Source organism: Ranitomeya variabilis, chromosome 4 (assembly GCF_051348905.1).
Source record: "Ranitomeya variabilis isolate aRanVar5 chromosome 4, aRanVar5.hap1, whole genome shotgun sequence".
NCBI classification, from domain to species: domain Eukaryota; kingdom Metazoa; phylum Chordata; class Amphibia; order Anura; family Dendrobatidae; genus Ranitomeya; species Ranitomeya variabilis.
The window spans coordinates 637,533,710-637,552,682 of NC_135235.1; the positions used below are offsets into that span (position 1 = coordinate 637,533,710).

Genomic DNA, 18,973 nt, shown 5'->3' on the forward strand with positions numbered 1-18,973 from the left:
CCAACCTCCCCTTCATCTCTAAACTCTTGGAGCCCCTGATCTACTCCTGCCTTACCCGTTACTTCTCCACTCACTCCCTCCTAGAACCTTCAGAGTCCGGTTTCTGCCCCCTACATTCGACAAAAACTGCACTCATCAAAGTGACCAATGACCTTCTGACAGCAAAGTGTAACGGTGACCACTCTCTGCTCATTCTTCTCGACCTCTCTGCAGCTTTTGACACTGTTGACCACATCTCCTACTCTCTAGGCTCCAGTCACTAGGCATTAAGGACACTGCTCTCTCCTGGTTCCCTTCCTATCTTTCTGACCGCTCCTTCAGTGTATCGTTCATTGGCTCCACTTGGTCCACTCTTCCTCTCACTGTCGGGGTACCTCAGGGCTCAGTCCTTGGCCCACTTCTCTTGTCTCTCTACACGGCCCAATTGGACAGACTATTAGCAGATTTGGCTTTCAGTACATCTTTATGCCAATGACACACAACTATATACGTCATCCCCTGACCTTACTCCCGCTGTACTACAGAATGTCAGTGACTGTCTGCAGTCTCCAGCATCATGTCCGCCCTCTATCTGAAAGGCAACCTGTCCAAAACTGAACTTCTTCTGCTCCCACCGTCTACTAACCTCCCTAAACCTGACATTTCCCTCTCCGTGGGTGGCACCATAATAACACCCTGGCAGCAGGCGCGCTGTCTGTGTGTTACATTTGACACCAATCTCTCCTTCACTTCCCATATACAATCTCTTGCCGCTTACATCTAAGGAACATCTCTAGAATCCGCCTTATTGCCTTGTTCTGGCGTGTACTCCGGAGGACAGAGAATGAACTTCAATCCAATATTGTGGCCAGCATGCAGCCAGCGGGTAAGGAAAGGGTGAATCAAACATCCGAAAACCCCGCCCATATGACCCAAAACCGGTCCCGCCAAATTCAGGTGACAGGTTCCCTTTAATGCTGCCAGGGTCATCGACCTGGCTCAGATGCAGCCGCTCTTTGCAAGTCGTTACACGGTCTACCCATTTATTATAGGATCCAATTCAAAGTACTTGTTGTCACCCACAAAGGTCTTCACAGTGCAGCACTCCCTTACATCTCCTCCCTTATTTCTGTCTATCCGCCTAGCCCAGGGGTGGGATTTAAATTTTTCACAACAGGTTGTGTTTGTGTGTAGGAAAACCACACCCATTTTCAGAACAGAAGACAGACGGAGGCACAGGTAGATGCGGAGGCAGACGCAGATACGGAGGCACAGGCCGCAGTGGATATGGAGGCAGAGGCGGATACACATTATATAGACATACACACACATATTATATAGACATACACACATCTCTGGTGCCGTCACAAGGTCGGAGACATATCACTATACCAACACATTGCAGCCCCTGTGTCACGCACACGTCCAGCTCAGCTACATCTCGCAGCTTGCACCGCACACAGCCCACCATGGCGCCACATCCTCTCCCGGTGCAGGTCTCGGTCTCTCACCTCCCGCAGCCGCCGAACAGGTGGAGTGGTGATGTGGTCAGAGATCAGCAGGGGCTGGCTGGCAAATTTTAGCCTGGGGGGCAAGCACACAGCAGTGGCCCATGAGTAGCGGCCCATTGTTTAAAAGGTCCGATTTTAAGCTACAAGTCTAAAGTCACTATATGTGAATCCTCACATCATGTGCGCTGTGAGGATTCTCTGGTGCTGGTAGTGGGAGCAGGCAGTTATGTGATATGTATATTCCCTGTCACATTACAACTAGACTGTTTCTGGCCTTGTTAAATACAGGTGTAATAAGTGAAGCTGAGCAAGGCTAGTTGTCATGTATGCAAATCACTTACCTGCAGTCACACGCCCGCCGAATCAACACAGCACTGTGATTAATGTGAGGATTCACGAGTCTGCAGTCACAGAGTGACTTGTAACTTAAAACTGGACAACCCCTTTAACATCTTTACCTCCGGCTGCTTCAAAGCCTACACTCACCGGCCACTTTATTAGGTACACCATGCTAGTAACGGGTTGGACCCCCTTTTGCCTTCAGAACTGCCTCAATTCTTCGTGGCATAGATTCAACAAGGTGCTGGAAGCATTCCTCAGAGATTTTGGTCCATATTGACATGATGGCATCACACAGTTGTCGCAGATTTGTCGGCTGCACATCCCAAAGATGCTCCATACAAGGCAGGATGGATCCATGCTTTCATGTTGTTTACGCCAAATTCTGACCCTACCATCCGAATGTCGCAGCAGAAATCGAGACTCATCAGACCAAGCAACGTTTTTCCAATCTTCTACTGTCCAATTTCGATGAGCTTGTACAAATTGTAGCCTCAGTTTCCTGTTCTTAGCTGAAAGGAGTGGTACCCGGTGTGGTCTTCTGCTGCTGTAGCCCATCTGCCTCAAAGTTCGACGCACTGTGCATTCAGAGATGCTCTTAGGCCTACCTTGGTTGTAACGGGTGGCGATTTGAGTCACTGTTGCCTTTCTATCAGCTCGAACCAGTCTGCCCATTCTCCTCTGACCTCTGGCATCAACAAGGCATTTCCGCCCACAGAACTGCCGCTCACTGGATTTTTTTTCTTTTTCGGACCATTCTCTGTAAACCCTAGAGATGGTTGTGCGTGAAAATCCCAGTAGATCAGCAGTTTCTGAAATACTCAGACCAGCCCTTCTGGCACCAACAACCATGCCACGTTCAAAGGCACTCAAATCACCTTTCTTCCCCATACTGATGCTCGGTTTGAACTGCAGGAGATTGTCTTAACCATGTCTACATGCCTAAATGCACTGAGTTGCCGCTATGTGATTGGCTGATTAGAAATTAAGTGTTAACAAGAAGTTGGACAGGTGTACCTAATAAAGTGGCCAGTGAGTGTATATTCCTACTACTGTATTGCCTGTCTGACAGCTGCTCAGTGAAAAACCTGAAAGTTCTCGGATCAGCTCAGATGAGCGTTTCTACTGATCAGACAAATCGCATATTTTGCTCATGTATTATTTTTAAACTGGTTCCACAATTTTAGATATGTAATAAAGCAAAGTATATATTATGCTTCTCAACATTACCTAGGATTTTTTTTTACAATGCTCTATACTGGTCACACCTTGACCTGCCTACAGAGCCTTTAGATATCACATAGGGAAACCTATAATTTTCAGTTTTAATATAGCCATGAAGCACATTATGGTTTGCTACATGTGTACATGTCCAGAACCAGTAGTAGAATGAAGTGACAGAATCATCAGTACTCAGTAGATAAATGCAGCACCAGAACCACGGAACCCCCATCAGTGGATGAATTCAGCGATAGAACCACCAGCAGTAGATGAATGCAGGGACAGAACCACCATCAGTAGATGAATGCAGGGACAGAACCACCGACAAGTAGATAAATTCAGCGATAGAACCATCGTCAGTAGATGAACGCAGGGTGAGAACCACCGTCAGTAGATGAATGCAGGGTGAGAACCACCGTCAGTAGATTACTAAACCATTAGAACCACAGTCAGCTCTCCAACAAGAATGCCTACTTAGACCTTTCGATCTTTCTGAACTCCAGTCCACCCTGTCTGGAAGGGCGAAAGGGAAATCCCCAGGCCCGGACGGTCTGCCAAAAATATATTACAAATCTTTCTTTGACATTTTGGGTCCCCATCTAGTAAATATGTGTAATGCAGTTTTAGGTGGAAAACCTTTCCCCTCCCAATCACTAGAAGCCCACATTTCCCTTCTTCATAAAGAGGGTAAAGACCCAGAAAGTTGTGGAAGCTACAGACCTATTTCCTTGCTTAATGCAGACCTAAAAATGTATGCAAGCCTTATTGCAAGGAGACTAGCTGAACTACTTCCACAACTCATCTCACTGAACCAAAGAGGCTTTGTGGCAGGCCGGGAGGGGAGGGACAATACCTCCAGAATTCTACATCTGATTTAACACGCAAAAATTCACGGAACTCCTCTTGTCTTACTGGGGACGGACGCCGAAAAGGCTTTTGACAGGGTGGACTGGATATTCCTACGTGAAACCCTTCTCGCTTTTCACATTCCCCCACAGTTAGTGGACGCAATCTTCCAAATGTATACCACCCCCTCAGCCCGGCTAAAAATTAATAATCTACTATCAGACTCCTTCTATATCAAAAATGGTACGAGGCAGGGATGCCCTCTCTCTCCGATTTTATATGTGTTGGCTATGGAGCCCCTCATCCAATACATTCAACTTAATGTAGATATCAAAGGGATCCAAGTGGGTGGCCTCCATCACAAATCCGCTGCGTTTGCAGATGACCTCTTGGTGGTGTTGTTGGATCCTGGGAGGGGTATCCCTGCTCTCGTCCATACATTAGAGCTTTATGGAGAACTGTCTAATTATAAAATTAACATCACAAAGTCGGAAGCATTGAGCCTCAACGTTTCCAAGTCTGAAATTGATAGACTGAAAAAACTTTACCCTTTCAAATGGCCTCCTAAATTCATAACAAATCTGGGTATCAAAATCGGAAGATCGATGGGAGAACTCTTGGAACTCAATATTATGCCCTTATTAAAACAGGCCACCTCCACGGTCAATTCCTGGAAAGCCCCCTTCCTATCCTGGATGGGCAGAAAAAATCTGTTGAAAAGCATTATATTACCTAAATTCTTATACCTCTTCCAAATGCTCCCCATTTACATCCCAAAACATTATCTGGCCAAAATTAACTCCTTTTTTACCAATTTTATCTGGAGCAATAAATGCCCTCGAATCAATATAAACACATTAGCTTTACCAAGATCTGAGGGAGGCATGGGTGTCCCTGATATCTTCCAATATTATAAAGCCGCTATGCTCTCTAGAGTAGTTGACTGGATCAGAAGACCCACGGAAAAATTATGGATACCCATTGAGGAACACCTCGCCCCTATCTCCCTAAGAACCATGGCATTATTACATGATTACTCTAATTTAAACCAACCTCTTCTTAATGAATTGACTGTAGCTACACTCAAAATTTGGAGAACCGAATTTCTAAAACTAACTCCACCAATCTCCCCAATCCTGACAATACAGGACATCACTGGACCCATCCCCCCCAAATTACTGCATAAGGACATGCCTAGACTACCGCTACCAATCGATGCTTTCTTTATTGAAGGTTCAATGATGAGCTTTCCAGATTTCCAGACGTCTAACCCCCAACTAAACATCACCTTTCTTCACTATAAAATATTGAGGGATTATTGCTATAAAAGGAAAAATCAGCTTAATTTATTCCGCCCCATCACACACTTTGAACAACTCTGCGTCCAACATAACCCACCAAAAAAGGTCCTATCAAAACTTTATAAAGATCTGATTGCCAAAAAAGCTGTTGCCAAGAGAGCATTTATAGGACTTTGGGAACGGGATCTTAATATATCATTTACTCCAGACCAAATTACTTCCATTTATAATAAGTCACACGGCCCTTCCCAATGTGTGAAGTTACAAGAAAACTCTTATAAAGTGTTATCAGGATGGTATCGCTCCCCTTCCCAGATACACCTGTGGCACCCATCCACTCCCGAGACGTGCTGGAGTTGCTGCACCGATGTGGGTTCTTACCTGCATATCTGGTGGTCTTGTCCAAATATTATGCGCTACTGGCAACTAGTAGCAGAGATTATATTCTCAGTACTAGGCCGAGTTCCTTCCTTAGATCCCCAATCTGTGCTACTTAATTTCCCCCTTTGGCCCAAAGAACGGTCAATGTCCAAGTTAGCTGGTAATATTATAGCGGCTGGGAAATACTTAATCCCCACCCTATGGAAATCTACTCTCATCCCCACAAAAAAACAAACCCTGGACAAAATAGACCTATTATACTATACAGCGGAATTAGTAGCTAACACCCAGGAGTCTCTCGCTTCCTTCCGGAGCATCTGGGAGCCGTGGTCTGTCTACCGTTCCAGCTCTGACTTCTTATCAAATATCTCAATAACCGCAGAAAACTAACCGATTTATACCTTTTCCCAAGCAACTTCCATCTTGGGATGGCTCGTCCTGGAATTTTTCCATCTCGTCCTGGAGCTTCTCTCTGCTCTGGATTACTATCACCCCCGGATTCTCTCCCCTCTCTCCCTTATCCCCCCTCCCCTTCCTCTCACTTTCCTCATTCTCGTCTTCTCTACTCTCCTCAGTTTCTAAAGTATTGACACACACACACTTTCAAAGTTAATCTTAAATCAATATATCCTACTTTTGGACTTATCAAGTTGGCTCATTATTCTAAAGTTAAAGTTGGGCCCTCAAGCACCGTTCAATAGCTTTTATAATTTTGATGGATTAACTCTTCCTCCTACATATGTTTCCCCCTTTTTTTTCTTTTTTACAATGTATCCTGTGAAATTTGACTTTCTTTCCTGTATTTACACTGTTTACAATAAAAAGAAAGTTGAAAGAAAGAAAGAACCACAGTCAGCAAATCAATACAACATTATCTACAACAGTAGATGAATGCAGCGATAGAACCACCGACAAGTAGATAAATGCAGGGACAGAACCCCCATCAGTATATAAATTCAGCGATAGAACCACAGTCAGTAGATGAATGCAGGGTGAGCACCACCTTCAGTAGATGAATGCAGGGTGAGCACCACCTTCAGTAGATGAATGCAGCGACAGAACCACCATCAGTAGATGAATGCAGGGACAGATCCCCATCTGTAGATGAATGCAGCGATAGAACCACCGTCAGTAGATGAATGCAGCGATAGAACAACTGTCAGTAGATGAACGCAGGGTGAGAACCACCGTCAGTAGATGAACGCAGGGTGAGAACCACCGTCAGTAGATTACTAAACCATTAGAACCACAGTCAGCAAATCAGTATAACATTAGAACCACCATCAGGTGAAAGCAGTGACAGAACCACCGTCAGTAGACGAATGCAGGGACAGAACTGAGAAAACGAGTACGTGAACATGTGCGGGACATTTGTGCAGCAAGGACAGTGACTGATTTTTCTCTCCTTAAAACCATCCCGCGCCATTTTAGGCAATTCCATGGAGGGGATCCTTCATCATTTATGGTGCGGGGTATCGATATGATACATTTGGGAATTCGAGGGGGTGATTATAAAAAAATCCTCGCACAGGTGGAGGCTAAGTGGATTGTGGTCTTGGGTACCATGACCCCCAGAGGACTAAATGAGTCCCTTTCTTTTTCCTCTTTTCTCTGAATGTGCTTATTCCTTGTGGCTCCACCTCATCTCCACCTCATCTCCGTCTGTAATATATGATTCCCATTCTTGTCTCCCGGGGTCTGGGTGTGTTTTTAATGTTTTTTGGTTTTACTCATTTTATTTATATGTTTGTATTCATTCGTGTTTTTTTCATTTGTTGTTCAAAGCAGGAATTCTCAATTGACTCTCTGCCATCTTTTCTACCCGCCAATGTTGGAATCATCTGTGCCTTGCAAGTGTACAATACACACAAAGATATGGGACTGTGCTTTATACAAGACCATTTGTGGAATTGAATTGTTATATATTTATGTATTTATCGTATATTTTTTGGTCTGTATTATACATGTCCCCGCTTATATGCACTTTCTTTTTGTGCGCATGATGTTATTCACATACTGCATGTTTTCATGTTGTTCATTGGTGTCACAGTGGGGGTGCGCTTGCGCGCTGTGATCCTGGCTATGCAGCGGCGCGTCTTTTTCCTCGTCCGTACGAATGGGGATCGCTCCTCCTCCCCGCTCGTGCGTGATGACGATGACGCCCTGCTCCATCTGCTGGGAGCCTTCGGCTTGCAGTGCGCATGCGCCGCTACGCTCCCTGTGATTGGCCGGCCGGACATCACATGCCGGTTCAAAGGATCATAAAAGGTCCTGGTTGAGCAAATGCCACATCCTCTTGAAAAAGCGGGTCTTTTAACCCGCGAAACGCGCGTCGGGGCATCCACACCCGGTCCGGTATCCCTGTACTTTAGTCCCAGGTGAGCATTCCACCCCTGATATGATGTAGCTATTGGTAGCACTTCACTATGGGGTCTATGTTGATGCCATATACATATAATGCTGATATTGCACTTTGCACCTTATCTGAGAAATATATCTGTTTTCAGCAATAAGTAATCAAATACTGAGATACCGTGACGCCTCTTGGTGTTGTTTTTCCTGCAAAAATTGTTTGTGATGACTTGTTTAGTGTATTTTGGTGATTTACAATAATAAACTTTTCTATTTTTAGTATACCTGTTTGCTCATTTCCTCCTACAATTATAGCTATTTCTTGAGCGGGTCTTTTTGTATCTTGCTGTCCTCCGGACATGCATATTTTTCTATTGGGGTTTTTGTGCCTATTAACAGTAGATGAATGCAGCGATAGAACCACCGACAAGTAGATAAATGCAGGGACAGAACCCCCATCAGTATATAAATTCAGCGATAGAACCACAGTCAGTAGATGAATGCAGGGTGAGCACCACCTTCAGTAGATGAATGCAGCGACAGAACCACCATCAGTAGATGAATGCAGGGACAGATCCCCATCTGTAGATGAATGCAGCGATAGAACCACCGTCAGTAGATGAATGCAGCGATAGAACCACTGTCAGTAGATGAACGCAGGGTGAGAACCACCGTCAGTAGATGAACGCAGGGTGAGAACCACCGTCAGTAGATTACTAAACCATTAGAACCACAGTCAGCAAATCAATATAACATTAGAACCACCATCAGGTGAAAGCAGTGACAGAACCACCGTCAGTAGACGAATGCAGGGACAGAACCACTGACAAGTAGATAAATGCAGGGAAAGAACCCATATCAGTATATAAATTCAGCGATAGAACCACCATCAGTAGATGAATGCAGGGTCAGAACCACTGTCAGTAGATGAATGCAGGGTCAGAACCACAGTCAGTAGATGAACGCAGGGTCAGAACCATCATCAGTAGATTAACGCAGCACCATGCTTAATACAGCGATCAATTTCAGTGTTAGATCAGCCCCATGATACACTTGTATGACATGAACATGTACCTCCCAGTATGTCCTTAACTATGGTAAGGAGATACTGGGAGTTGTTGCTACCTTCATCATCAGACTGTGGACCAAACAGCGACCTCACTACTTATGAGATGGAGTCAGTATTACAAACATTTACATCCTGGTACCTTAGAGAAGACATCATACTTGATTTGAGTCATTCTGTCCCTTTTGTCTTCATGTAGTACAGGCGCCATGATGAGATTTCATGCCCATAGCTATTGCCTGCAAACTTCCCTCTTTTCCAACTTCAGCAGCATTTGTTCACAGGGTGCCCTTAAAAATAAAGAGTATCATTATACTGCCAAAAAAATATAAATATCTACCATTCTGTGCCCCTGACTAAATAATTGCCAGTCAATGTGCTTCCTGCACAAAAAAATCCCACCTGTCTCTCTCCACAATATCCCTCCCACACCACCCTTCTCCATAATATTCCCCATACACCACACCTCCACATAGTATACCCCATACACTGCCCCTCCCCATAATATACCTCCTACACCACACCTCCCAATAATATACCCCTACACTGCCTCTCTCCATAATATACCACCTACACCACCCCTCGCCATAATATCCTGCCTACACCGTCCCTCTCCATAATGTTCCTCTCCATAATGTTCATCTCCGTAATGTCCCCCACATACTCTCCCTAGTCGCTATAATGTCCTCCCTCCACACTGCCCGTCTGAATACATAGGGTATGTTCCCATGGTCAGTATTAGTAGAGAACCCAAGATAGGAGGGCACCATCAACAAATTAGTAAGTGGATTCAACCCGCTGCATGTCACTGAAGATCAATGAGAAAAGGAGAGAATAGACTGTCATGGATTCAGGCAGGGATCACCATAAAAAAATATATAAAATTTTATTAGACTATATGTATACCACACAAAAATATTAAAAACATTTAAAAAAAAGGCACAAAAATTTAAAAATATGCCCTGTGAGGACAGCGGCTGCGGAACACCGGCCAACACCCGAAAAGTTTAGCCTTAATGGGCTTAGTACCAAATAATGCCATTTAAATAGCAAAAACCACGATTACACAGTATTAGGCTGCCATCACACTAGCAGTATTTGGTCAGTATTTTACATCAGTATTTGTAAGCCAAAACCAGGAGTGGGTGATAAATGCAGAAGTGGTGCATATGTTTCTATTATACTTTTCCTCTTATTGTTCCACTCCTGGTTTTGGCTTATAAATACTGATGTAAAATACTGACCAAATACTGCTAGTGTGACAGCAGCCTTAGGCCGGGGTCACACTTGTGAGAAACTCGCACCTCAATATCCAGCACTGCCGCCGGCACTCGAGATCGGAGCGTTCAGCTGCATAGAAATACATGCAGCCGCACACTACAGTCCCAAGTGCCAGCGGCAGTGCCGGGTATTGAGGTGCGAGTTTCTCACAAGTGTGACCCCCGCCTTATATACATTATCTTTACATGATTTCTAAGTAGAAAAGAAAGCACCAATGAATAATGTCCGATCAATAAGAAGGTAATGATTGGTACCCAATACAAATATGTTACCCAACATTGAGAGCAAACCAAAATTATGCTATCAATAGCCTGCATAGTCAGGTGCAAAACATCCAAAACTTATTGGGTACAAGACTTCATTAGTCCACAATATTCCCAAACCTATAAGGGTATGTTCCCACGGTCAGTAAACGCTGCAGATTGGATGCTGCGTGCAGCCGCAGCATCCAATCCGCAGTGTCCAGATGTTACAGCATAGTGGATGGGATTTTATTGGTCGGACATTATTCATTGGTGCTTTCTTTTCTACTTAGAAATCATGTAAAGATAATGTATATAATACTGTATAAACATGTTTTTTGCTATTTAAATGACATTGCAATGAAGCTATACTGTTTAATTGCCACTAAACAATAACAGCCTAAATATTTGGTACTAAGCCCATTGGGGCTAAACTTTGAGTGTTGGCCGGGGTTCCGCAGCCCCTGTCCTCATAGTGCATGTTTTTGTATTTTTGTGTGTTTTTTACATATAGTCTAATAAAATGTTATATATTTTTTATGATGATCCCTGCCTGAATGCATGATGGTATATTCTCTCCTTTTCTTACGGTCAGTATTGACAGCGCTTTGACGCAGCACATGTCCGCTCCGTCCAAAGTGCTGCTGGTTTTTGAATGCAGGTGATTCCTCATGTGTTCATTGAACCGTGCAGAATCACCGCATTCAATACATTGTTCAGGTGACATTTATCTTGTGCAGATGGAGCGTCTCCACAAGATGAATAGACATGCTGTGGTCCGTAAAGACGCGGCGCATGTGTCTCTGCGGGGGAGCCGGAGGAGTCCCTGCACACATAGTGGAAATGGGATTTCATGAAATCCCATCCACTATGCTGTAACATCTGGATGCTGTGGGTATACGCAGCATTTACTAACCGTGGGAACATACCCACACACTCTCATTCTCACACTGATACACACACAGTCTTAGGGCTCATACTAACATGCGAGAAACTCGGACGTGTCTCGCACGTCAATACCTGGCACTGCCGCCGGCACTCTGATCAGAGCGTTCTGCTGCATGTATTTCTATGCAGTTGAACCCTCCGATCCGAGTGCTGGCGGCAGTGCCGGGTATTGACGTGCGAGACACGTCCAAGTTTCTCGCATGTGAGTATGAGCCCTTACCCACTCACGTACACACACACACTCATACATACACACACACTCATGCATACACACACACACAATGCTGTGCCCTCGTGGACTAACACCATGGCCCATTCCCTATACACAGCAAAAGTCAGATCATTAATCTTCAGCAACTCAGCTCCTGCTCAGAGCGGAGCCCTGCTCACCATTCTTCATGCCGGCCGCCGCGTCCCCGCTTCTTCTGCCCCGCTCTGTGTTGCCAGCAGCAGCAGTGTGACGAGGTCGCAGCCTGCTGCAAGCTAGGCTGTGGCGCGATGCTCTGCTCTCAGTGCTCTGTGCCGGATTATGAAAGTACCGGATCACGGCTCTGAATCTCCCAGGTTCGGAGTACCGGCTGCTTTTTTAACAAGCGGTTCCATCAAACCGGGGAGAACCAGCCGAATCCCACCCCTGGCCTAGCCAACCACTGCGCTCTGCAAAGGACTTCCGACTAACCTCTGCACTAATCCGTACCTTCCACTCCCGTCTCCAAGACTTCTCCCGCGCTGCACCAATCCTCTGGAATGTTCTACCCCAGGAAATTAGGACCATTCACAATTTGCATAGTTTTAGGCGCTCCCTCAAAACATATTTCCTCAGAGCGGCCTATCACATTCCCTAATAAAAATTATTCTATGTGTAAGGGCGCGTGTGTAGCCCAATTCACAATTTCCATCTATTCCTCACCCCCTGACGATGGCTGGACCCATTGTAAATACATCATTGTAAATTATCCCCCTAAAATATTATCCAGAGCGGAAAATAGGGTCAGAAAATTAGAACAGAACGACTTGCTTAAAAGCCGCAACAAATCTAAATATCCTCATACTGATAGCGCCAATAATAAGTTTGTATTTACGTTCACGCATAGCCCAATGAATAAAGTAATGTATGCGGCTATACAAAAAAATTGGCATATTTTACAATCTGACAGGGAACTATCATCTTTGACAATGAACCAGCCAACTTTCGCCTATAAACGCACAAAGAATTTGGGTGATCTTTTAGTAAAAAATCGTTTGACAGCTAACGAAAATTCTAATTGGCTAAAGAAATTACAACCTACAGGTAACCACAAATGTGGAAACTGTAGTTATTGCCAATTTAGATTACTTGATAATCCCATTCGTATCGGCCCCATTTGTCATACAGTCCGTCAATTGATAACATGTAGATCACAATATGTAGTTTATTTAATTACATGTCCATGCCATTTCTTTTATATTGGCAAGACTATTCGCCCATTGTTCCATAGATTCAGAGAACATTATAATTCGGTCTCATCTGGAAAGGGCTGTCCTCGCCTCATAAAACACATACGTGAAGCCCATTGTGCAGACCCGAATATATTGCGATTTGCGGGTCTGGAAATTGTAAAAACTCCTCAAAATGGGGGCGACCGCGGAAAAATGCTGCTGCAATGTGAAGCGAGGTGGATCATTGAAACAAACGCTCAGGGCGCTATCGGACTGAATGACAAATTGGATATGGCTATTTTCCTTTAAAAGCTATAGTTTTTGTATTCTTTATATGTATAATGTTAATGAATTTGTTCATTTTACTTATCAGCGTAATTTGGTGCATGCATCCAAATGTGTTTTTAACCATATCACCTGTTCACATTAAGATGTTTAGTCTCCTATATAGGATATGACGTTCTTAATTCACGCACCTGGACCCGTGGAAGCGCGCAGGCGCGAAACGGCCGTCGTCCTCTTGCCTCCCCTTGCACTCCTCTCCTCACCAGCCGCCTCTCCATTATATGTCTGTGAGTGTATGCTCTGAATAAAGGACATTTTTTGTACAGCATCATCGGGTGAGTGCCACTTCTCTTTCTTTACATTTTGGACATCATTGTAAATACACACCTGTACTTTGTATCTCCCCCACCTCATTGTAGATTGTAAGCTCTCACGAGCAGGGTCGTCTTATTGTGCTTTAATTATTGTATTGTTATCATTGTTACTTGACTTGTGTTTGAACCTGTTAAACTGTAAAGCACTGCGGAATATGTTGGCGCTATATAAATAAAGATTATTATTATTTATTATCTGTCGTCCTCCTGCACTGTGGAGTTAGACGGGTATATTCCTCTATAGTATATAATTTATGTGGGCAACATATCTCAACACACACGGCTCCATACACACACGGCTCCGCTCCATACACCTCATACACCGGCGAATCTGCTCCGTACGCCTCGTTCACAGGCGGCTACACTCCATACACCGGCGACTCCGCTCCGTACGCCTCGTTCACAGGCGGCTACGCTCAGTGCACCTCATACACACACGGCTCTGCTCCGCACACCTCGTACACACGGGGCTCCGCTCCATACACCTCGTACACACGCGGCTCTGCTCTGCACACCTCGTACACATGCGGCTCCGCTCCGTACACCCTGTACACAGGTGGCTTTGCTCGGTACACCCTGTACACACGGCTCCGCTCCGTACACCTCGTACACACACGGCTCCACTCCGCACACGCCGTACACAGGTGGCTTTGCTCGGTACACCCCGTACACACGGTTCCGCTCCATACACCAGCGACTCCGCTCCGTACGCCTCGTTCACAGGCGGCTACGCTCAGTGCACCTCGTACACACACGGCTCCGCTCCGTACACCTCGTACACATGCGGCTCCGCTCCGTACACCTCGTACACACACGGCTCCACTCCGTACACCCCGTACACCCCGTACACACAGGGCTCTGCTACATCCACCCTGTAAACCCCCCCTGACCCCACACAGAAACTTCCCCTCATCCAGGACCACGACAAACCAGCACAGCAGTGTCCTCAGGCCCCTGATCATGTGACCCCTGACTCCTCCCCTCCTGTGACCTCATCCCAGGTCCTGTGCGCACAGAACAGCCATATATGTGGAGTGCGGCTCTGCAGGAGGAGGTAGGTGCTGGAGATTCCCCATTATTCATTGCTTCCAACCGTCTAGCAGGACAGTCCCAATTTGGGGGAGCAGTCCATGGTGTTCAGGGCAATGTCCCGACTTTCACTCTGTGCCTGTAAGTCGCCTCCTCTCCTGCCAGCTCACTGTGCTTAGTGCTCACTAGTTCCTTCTCTGACTCTGAGGGAAGGCCGACATCTATGTGCTGTAATTATTATTATTACACATTTTTATAGCGCCATTTATTCCATGGCACTTAACATGAAACGTGAACGGAGCAAATATAGACAAGTACAATAAACAAGGCACACACAAGTACTCGTTCTTCACTTTTCTTCAAGTCTGGGCCCTGGCGATTCAAACACACTTCTTGTATTGGTACATGGAGATACATTTCTATATACCAGTGTATTCCTATGTACCTGCATTCTAGAGCTGAAATAAAAGTCAGAGATTTTTGTTCTTCCTATAAAATAACAAAGAACAGTTAGAATAATGATTTATTGCAGTTTTTTTTCCACTTTGTGACCCAGCAAAAATTTTCAAATCTAACTTGTAAATTTACAGTCTGTGGTAAAAACACTGAAATGTTTCCACATATTTCAGTGATTTTAAGATTGTTTGTCTCATGAAACATTGTATTTTGTTAGTGGTAAATTTAGGTTTATATGTTTTGCTTTTATTTATAAATTGTATATTTTTTTTTTACAATTTTCAAACTTTGAATATTTATACCTTTAATTGAGGTAGTCATACAACACAAAATAGTAAAAAAAAAAAAAAAAATTACCTTGGGTATCCTTCCCACGTCCATATAAAAGAAGTGCGTGAAAGTCTAATCGAAGCAGGTTATGTGTAAACACAGCCAAACAGACGTGTTTTGCATAATGGCCTTGAAAAAAAACCCAAAACTTACAGCTCGTCTCACTCAAAAAGCAAGACCTCATATAGTGAACCTTATGTAAAAATGAAAAAGTTCTGACGGCTACAACTATGAAGGAATGAACAAACAATAAATCCATAGGTCCCAACCATCCCGAATACAGCAGAACAGTCTCAGATTTGGGTCTATGTCCTGTCATCCCAGGCAGTCTGCTGAATGTCCCTGACTGCCATCATGCTCCCTTCTGACATCTCCTCTAGTGAGGATAGGAAAAATGGTAAATGGTTTCGGCTATGGGTGCAGTTAAGGGCATGTGAAGAATTTTGCCGTGGCAGCTATACATAGTTTGTCCCTCTTTCTTTTTGGATTTCCATTGGAAACCGATAGGCAGTGTATTGAATTGTACTATTCAATAACCCCTTAATCTACACTCACCGGCCACTTTATTAGGTACACCATGCTAGTAACGGGTTGGACCCCCTTTTGCCTTCAGAACTGCCTCAATTCTTCGTGGCATAGATTCAACAAGGTGCTGGAAGCATTCCTCAGAGATTTTGGTCCATATTGACATGATGGCATCACACAGTTGCCGCAGATTTGTCGGCTGCACATCCCAAAGATGCTCCATACAAGGCAGGATGGATCCATGCTTTCATGTTGTTTACGCCAAATTCTGACTCTACCATCCGAATGTCGCAGCAGAAATCGAGACTCATCAGACCAAGCAACGTTTTTCCAATCTTCTACTGTCCAATTTCGATGAGCTTGTACAAATTGTAGCCTCAGTTTCCTGTTCTTAGCTGAAAGGAGTGGTACCCGGTGTGGTCTTCTGCTGCTGTAGCCCATCTGCCTCAAAGTTCGACGCACTGTGCGTTCAGAGATGCTCTTAGGCCTACCTTGGTTGTAACGGGTGGCGATTTGAGTCACTGTTGCCTTTCTATCAGCTCGAACCAGTCTGCCCATTCTCCTCTGACCTCTGGCATCAACAAGGCATTTCCGCCCACAGAACTGCCGCTCACTGGATTTTTTTTCTTTTTCGGACCATTCTCTGTAAACCCTAGAGATGGTTGTGCGTGAAAATCCCAGTAGATCAGCAGTTTCTGAAATACTCAGACCAGCCCTTCTGGCACCAACAACCATGCCACGTTCAAAGGCACTCAAATCACCTTTCTTCCCCATACTGATGCTCGGTTTGAACTGCAGGAGATTGTCTTGACCATGTCTACATGCCTAAATGCACTGAGTTGCCGCCATGTGATTGGCTGATTAGAAATTAAGTGTTAACAAGAAGTTGGACAGGTGTACCTAATAATGTGGCCGGTGAGTGTATATTCATTTTTAACTTTTTTTGTGATTCCAACTGAAACTTGAAAGATACTTGGTATCTTTGTTACGCACGAAGGTGGCACACGAGATTTGTGAGCCCACTGTGCCAGGCATACATAGGAGGAGCGTAGCGGGCTTCCAGGTGTTCACTGGAGCTCCTGATGGTGGAGTCAGGCTTGGCTGCAGTTCACCACCAGGTACCACTTCTAGGCAGTCCACGGTACTGCAGCTGCTGACCCCAGAGGTCAGGTACGCAGACACGGATAGGTCTAGGGCTCCATTTAGACAACTAAGTTATGGATCCTCTATAGCACGGTTACAGTGCGGATACACAGGGGCCTCAGATATCACACATTCAGACACACACGTCTCAGATACTGATCCAGGGACTGGCCGCACTAAGACCAAAGACAAGGTTCAGGACTTTTAGATACAGGTCTGTCCGCACAATGACCAGGGACTACGGGTTTAGGGCACTGGCCACATCAGTACCAGGGGACCTCACAATTTCACTAGGAGACCACCTCACTCACTAATGATTAATTACAGTGCTTAACATCACCCTATTGGGGAGGGTGCCTTTTCAACAAGATGCCTCCCAGCTATTGGCTGGGAGCCTGTTGTGAATTCCGTTCTTGGGCTCCCTCCGGTGGTTGTAAATGGCACTTTTGTGAATTCTGCCCTTGGGCTCCCTCCGGTGGTTTTAAGTGGAACTGCTGCTCCTTGGATTTAGCATTAGCAGCTGCTTCCACTGATCGTCTCTCCTGCTCTGCTATTTAGCCTGGCTCTAATCTTCAGCCAGTGCCAGCTGTCAATGTTTCTTGGTTGGATTCAGATCTCTCCTTAGTCTGTCCAGTTCAGCAAAGATAAGTCCTTGCTTGTTCATTTGTTGTCCACTTGCTGTGGACTTAATCGTTCAGCTCATTTTATGTTTTCTCTAGTCCAGCTTGTCAGTATTGAATATCCAGTTAAGCTGGAAGCTCTGGCGAAGCAGATTTGCCCTCCACACCGTTAGTCAGGTGTGGAGATTTTTTGTAAACTCTGTGGTGGATTTTTCTAGCTTTTAATACTAACCGCACAGTATTCTTTCCTATTCTGTCTATCTAGTTAGAAGTGGCCTCCTTTGCTAAATCCTGGTTTCATTCTGTGTATGTCATTTCCCTCTCTACTCACAGTCAATATTTGTGGGGGGCTGTCTTTCCTTTGGGGATTTTCTCTGAGGCAAGATAGCTTTCCTGTTTCCATCTTTAGGGGTAGTTAGTTCTCCGGCTGTGACGAGATGTCTAGGGAGTGACAGGAACATTCCACGGCTACTTCTAGTGTTGTGTTAGGTTCAGGAACTGCGATCAGTACAGATACCACCTCCTCCAGAGCTCGTCCCATGTTGCTCCTTAACCACCAGGTCATAACAGGAGCCATCTTGCATGTGTACTCTTAAACTAAATGCTTCCCAGCTATTGGCTGAAGGCTTTTACTATGTGCGAAACCTGCCCCCTTAAGAACACGGGAGTGAGTACTGTGAGGTGCGGTACGCGCATGCGGCGCCCCAGGGTCCTGGTTGTCGCAGTGGTAATGCTTTCCCCTCAGGGAGAGTGATGCTACATTTGAAGGCAAAGAAGGATAACTGCATCCAGGTATCACAAACATGCAACACATTTCACACTCCAGGCCACCAGGGAGAGCTCCTGACCCTATTTATTAGGTCACTCCCCACATATATAGATAACTGGTAGTCTGTAGGGAAAGTTAGAACGTTCCAGACAGTAGTCTGAGGTTGACAGAGGGTCCAAAGGAGCTTTGCATGCCCTCAGAGCTGCAGGTCCCAGAAAGAGACATTCAGAAGGCAGAATTGCATTGTAGCGAGCGTGAAGGAAGTCATAGCAAAAGAGAGGATACCAGAAGGGGACCAGCCCTACTCAGGCTGTCTCCTTCTGAGGCACAACATCCCGGTAGCCAGAACACCGAGGGAGTAAGGACCTCTACGCCTTATTTCAGAGACTGGCAGGACAGCTAATTGCAGGTTACCTGTCCGCACCTACACCCAGGAGGCACGGTGACACCTACAGAGCCGGGTTATTTAAGAGACCCTATAAACAGGATCATGTCACCAGTCATAAGGGTATTGTCCTATCTTATATGGGGGACAAAGAGAGTGAAACATCGCATC

At 45.2% G+C, this 18,973-nt stretch overlaps 1 protein-coding gene across 2 annotated transcripts in view; it reads left to right on the forward strand.

Annotated features, from left to right (window-relative positions):
• LOC143767252 (uncharacterized) overlaps window positions 1–18,973 on the forward strand; it is a 329,672-nt gene that overhangs the window by 263,304 nt on the left and 47,395 nt on the right. Inside the window, exon 1 of one of the 2 annotated variants that reach the window (XM_077255455.1) lies at window positions 14,563–14,599. The exons of the other annotated variant lie outside the window; for it this stretch is intronic. The gene's annotated coding sequence lies outside the window, so the exon portion shown is untranslated. Of the gene's footprint in view, window positions 1–14,562; window positions 14,600–18,973 lie in introns of those variants that run through there. 2 annotated transcript variants of the gene reach the window in all.